Source organism: Rhincodon typus, unplaced genomic scaffold (genome assembly GCF_021869965.1).
Source record: "Rhincodon typus isolate 14 unplaced genomic scaffold, sRhiTyp1.1 hic_rhity00000955, whole genome shotgun sequence".
Classification (NCBI taxonomy): domain Eukaryota; kingdom Metazoa; phylum Chordata; class Chondrichthyes; order Orectolobiformes; family Rhincodontidae; genus Rhincodon; species Rhincodon typus.
In genome coordinates, this window is record NW_025966593.1 from 20,745 (window position 1) to 26,119 (window position 5,375).

Consider the following 5,375-nt stretch of genomic DNA (forward strand, 5'->3'; position numbering starts at 1 on the left):
CCACAGTCTAGAGCATACGCAGTGGGAGCAACCCTGAGAAGCCGCTGTTCCTTTCCTCGGCTCCACAAAAGGTAACAATGAGGCGGAACGGAGGAGGTGATAGACCGGGCGGTTAGACGGAGAGGCTTTCTAAACACTTTGTGAATGTGACAGATCTCGTATAAAGAAACTATCTATCCCCGTTTCGTAAAATGTCAAAATCGAGGCTCTCTCTCAACGGCAGGCCGCCATATTTGTAGGAGTTTACAGGACAGCAGGGCGCATATGCGGTTATCCTGGGCCAGCAGAGCGAATGTTGTGAATACCTCTCCTGGACTGACAGGAATGGAGTTTTTATAAACTGCTTTTACAGGGAGTCAGGAGGGGAGCATTTACACACAGCAAACTCCAAATCAAAGAAATATTTGCTTCTTCTGAAATTGTGTCCCAGACTGACTGAGATGGCTTTTGTAAATTTTTTTACAGCATCTCAGAAGAGGATTTGCAGATCGGAAACACAAACCAAATGATCTAAGCATGCCTTTTTATTCATTCAGCACTGGATATTATCGGCCTTTAAAGGTAAGTATTGAGTAAAATAAAAGTAGCATAAAATTCCTTCTTATATCTCCCAGTAACTATTGCCCAATATCTTAAATCTGTGTACCAAACAGTTTTACTATCAGTGAAGAGGAACAGCTGCTCTTTATCTACCTGATTTAAACCGATCATAAACCTAGACACCCTTATCAAATCAGAGATAGCAAGAACTCAAATGCTGGAATCTGAGATAACACAGTGTGGAGCTGGAGGAACACAGCAGGCCAGGCAACATTAGAGGAGGAGGAAAGTTGATGTTTTAGGACTGGACCCTTCATCAGAAAATTTTCCTGCAGGTCCACACTGTGTTATCACCCCCTTTATCAATTGTCATATCAATCTCTTTTGCACTGTGCGGAACAACTTGAGTTTCTCCAACCTGACCTTAAAACCAGTATCCCTCAGTTCTTTAACCATTCTGATGAATTTCCTTTCGAATCACATGTCAGACGCTCACATCCTTCATGGAGATCGCCTGTTTGTGCAGACCCAAATGCTGTCTGTTCAAATGAGTGATGTTATGACACACGGACAATTACTCAGTGACATCACTCTGATTCCTAGGTATCCTGAACTGTGATAGTTTCCTCTGACCCCAGTGCTTTTGATATCTTTTGAGGGGTAGACTCTAGCATTTGATATTCAAGTTGGAACACAATGAAATTATTTTTAACCAGTAATCGACACAATTCAGCTTCTCGTGCTGTTCTCGGATATCTGACTCTGGAGCTGGAGCTCTTTCCCTTACAGCATTGTGAGAGCTCACGTGGGAAGATAGAGCTGTTAAGGCAGCAGCACAGGATTGGGAGAATTTTGTCACCCCCATAATATCATATTATGCGACTGATGTTAAAAGTTGCTTTATAACGCTGCTGAATGAGAGACCATCCATTGTTCTGGTTCATCTCTGCTCTCCTTGATCAACTCTCTGTCAATATCTAACTTCCTCTGTCTTCAATAATGGGTGTGACTGTCCTAGGTATTTTATTGTTACTTCCATTCACTCTCTAAATGAGGTTTATACAGCAGAACATTGCCTGAGCATTTGCTGCAGGCAATTATATTTCCTTAGGAGCTCCCACAATGCTGTTCGGTGAGGAGTTATTCACCAAGTGGTGATGAAGGAACTGTGATATGTGTCCAAATCAATGACAATTAATTTATATCAACGTAGTGTCTTTCACAGAATGGAAACTTCCAAGCTGTTCCTCGGGAGTATTATAATGCAATGTTTGACCAGAATCACATAATAAGATATTAGGGAGGTGACAAAATGTTTTGTGGTCAGATTTGTTGTTTTGAAGGAGTATTTTAAAGTGCAAAACTGAGGCAGAGAAAGGGAGAGGTTTAGTAAGGAAATTTCACAGTTTGTGGCCTTGGCAGCTAAAGCTTGAGGGCACCAACTGTGAAACAGTTAAAATCAAGAATTTTCAGGAGGTTGGAATTGGAGATAATGCAGATATCTGGAAGGACATTTAAAAAAAATGTCATTCTTGGGGTGGGGGTGGCCATTACTGGCCATTTGCTGACCAGCCCTAATTGCCCTTGAGAGGGCTGGAGGCTGGAGGACATTACAGAGCGAGATAGAGAGGAGACGATCAAGAGATTTGAACAAAAGGATGAAAAGTTTAAAATTTAGCTGCGTGAGCATGGGCCAGTTGGTGAACAAACCTTGTTGTGAGCACTCATGCAGGCAGCAGAGTTTTGGATGGCCTCAGGATTACATCACCTGATGAGTAAGCTATAACTCCTTCCCTTACAGCATTGTGAGAGCTGATGTGGGAAGATAAAGCTGTTAAGACAGCAGCACATGGTTGGGAGAATGAGCAATGGTCAAAATCTCATTTAGATACAGTCAATGGAAAGAAGAAAAAAACACTAAACAGAGCTCAAGGGCACCCAAAAATAGAGGCAGAGAAGTAAGACAAGTGCAGAGACGGGAATGTGAGAGGATGGTGAGGAATGTGTAAGGATAGTTAAGTCCAGAGGTAACAAAGGAATGGACGAGAGTTTCAGCAGCAAATGAGCAGAGACGAGGAGGAGTCGGGTAATGTTACTGCGGTGGAAGTAGGCAGTCTCGATGATGGTAGGGATATGTGGTTGAAAACTCATCTCTGGATGAAATATTTCACCATGGTTATGACTTGTTTGGTTCAGACTCCAGCAGTTCCCTCAGAGGGTTTAGAGTCAGTTGTGAGGCAGTAGAGTTTGTGTTGGGGAATGAAGATAAAGGCCTCGGTTTTGCCAGTTAGTTAATGGGAGGAAATTTCTGCTCCACCAGGACTGGATGTCAGCAAAGTTTGGATGGTGTGTGACCTGGAGGGAACTTGGAGGTGTTGGTATTCACATCCACCTATTACCCTGCCCCTTCTCAGTGGTGGAGGCTGAGTGTTTAAAAGATTCTGACAGAGTTCTGGTCAAGTTGTAGGTGTCCAAAATCCCTCTCCTTCATTCTCTATCTCCACACAGAAGCCAATGTCTTGTGAGAGATTGTCTCTGTCTCTGACTCTCTTGTTTTTTGTTTGATGTCCATTTCACAGGATATTAGAAGGAGAAGATTTTCAAACGCACCGTCACACCAGGATCTGATGGAGTCACCCATTTTATCACAAATGGAACATGATCAGATTTTAAACCTGGAAGGAAAAAGCTCCATTCACACTGGAGAGAAACTGTATACGTGTTGTGTGTGTGTGTGGACAAGGCTTCAGCGAATCATCAGACCTCACAAACCACAAATCCAGTCACACTGGGGTGAAACTGTGGAAATGTGGGGATTGTGGGGAGGAATTCATTTCCGCATCTGGGCTGGAAACTCATCGACACAGTCACACCAGTAACAGGCCATTTACCTGCTCAGTGTGTAGGGAGGGATTCACTCAGTCACCTAGCCTGCTGGAACGCCAGCTCATTCACACTGACAAGAGACCATTTCAAAGCCCAGACTGTGGAAAATGCTTCAGAACATCCCGGAACCTGATGTCCCATCAACTAGCTCGCATTAATGAGAGACCTTTTAAATGCCAAGACTGTGGAAAATGTTATAAAACCTCTGGGAACTTGGTGTCCCATCAACACGTTCACACTAAAGACAGACCCTTTAAATGCTGAGACTGGAAAATACTATGAACCATCTGGGGACCTGATGGCCCATCAAAGTGCTCACACGGAGGAGAGATCTTTTAAATGCCCAAACTGAGGGATGTGCTTTAAAAGTCCCAGGGACCTGATGTCACATCAACTTGCTCACATTAATGAGAGACCTTTTAAATGCTCAGCCTGCAGGAAATGCTACAAAACCCCCTGGACCTGATATCCCACCAACATGTTCACTCTGACAAGAGACCATTCAGGTGCTCTCACTCTGGGACTGGGTATAGGTGATCATTTGACCTCTCAGAGCACCAGCAGGTTCATACTGGGAAGAGACCATTCAGCTGCTCCGAGTGTGGGAGGGGATTCACTCGGTCGTCCAACTTGCTGAGACACCAGCAAGTTCACACTGCGGAGAGATCTTTTAAATGCCCAGACTGCGGGAAGTGCTACAGAAGCTCCTGGGAACTGAATTGTCATCAACATGTTCACACTGAGGAGAGACCTTATAAATGCTTAGACTACAGGAATCCCTGTGCAAGTTCTTGGGGACGGTTTTATCATTGTGTTCACATTGAGGAGAGATCTTTCAGATGTCTAGTCTGTGGGAAGTGCTATCGAAGTTCAGTCAAACTGATGTCCCATCAACATTCTCACATGATGAGGCACCTTTTCGGATGCTTTCATTGTGGGACTGGTTTCAGGCGATCATCTCAACTCTCAGTAAACCAGTGAGTTCACACTGGGTAGAAAGCATTTACCTGCTGCATGTGAGGAAAAAACAGTTGGGTCACTCATCGGCCCTGCTGAGACAGCAGAGAGTCACCCTGGGGGATGGACCGTTCACCTGCTCTGTGTGGGGGAAGGAATTCACTCACTTATCAATCCTGCTGAGACAACATAGAGTTCACAGATCTCAACGGTAATTGGACTTTGCAGTTCATCACATTCAGGACTGAAAGCAAAGTTTTAATATTCTGGATAAAAGTCAAATAAATTAGCTTTGTATTAAACACAGTGTGGCAGGTCACTGTAAGGATGTGATCATGGAGTACTTGGAAGAGTCAGCATGGCTTCACCAAGGGGGCTTCATGCCTGACAAATCTGATGGAATTCTTTGAGGAGGTACTGAACAACTTGGACGAAGGGGAGCCAGTGGATGTAATCTGTTGGATTTTCAGAAGGCATTGACTGGGTGCCGTACAGGAAGCTGCTAAATAAGGTAAGAGTCCGTGGTGTTAGGGACAAAGTACTGGCATGGATTGAGGATTGGCTGACTGGCAGAAGGCAGAGAGTTGGGATAAAGGGGTCTTTTTCAGGATGACAGCCGGATGACTTGTGGAGTTGAGCAGGAGTCAGTGTTGGTGCCACAACTATTTACATAATGCATTAATGATCTGGACAAAGGAATTCAGGGCCTTGTTGCTAAGCTTGCAGATGACACAATGATAGGTGGAGGGACAGGTTGTCTCGAGGATGTGGGAAGGCTTCAGAATGACTTGGATAGGCTAGGAGAGTGCACAAAGAAGTGGCAGGTGGTATACAGTGAAGGAAAGGTAAGGCTATACATTTTGGTGGGAAGAGTAAAGGCACAGACTATTTTCTGAATGGGGTAAACCTTCAGAAAGCTCAAGTCAAAAGAGACTTGGGTGTTCTAGTTCAGGATTATCGTAAGGTTAACATGCAGCTTCAATTGATGGTTA

General features: G+C 44.2%; 1 long non-coding RNA gene across 1 annotated transcript; it reads left to right on the top strand.

Annotated features, from left to right (window-relative positions):
- Positions 1-4,685, top strand: LOC125481128. Its single transcript, XR_007261221.1, has 3 exons — positions 1-71; positions 466-561; positions 3,120-4,685. It is a non-coding gene; the product is annotated as an uncharacterized LOC125481128 (long non-coding RNA).
- The last annotated feature ends 690 nt before the right edge of the window (positions 4,686-5,375 follow it).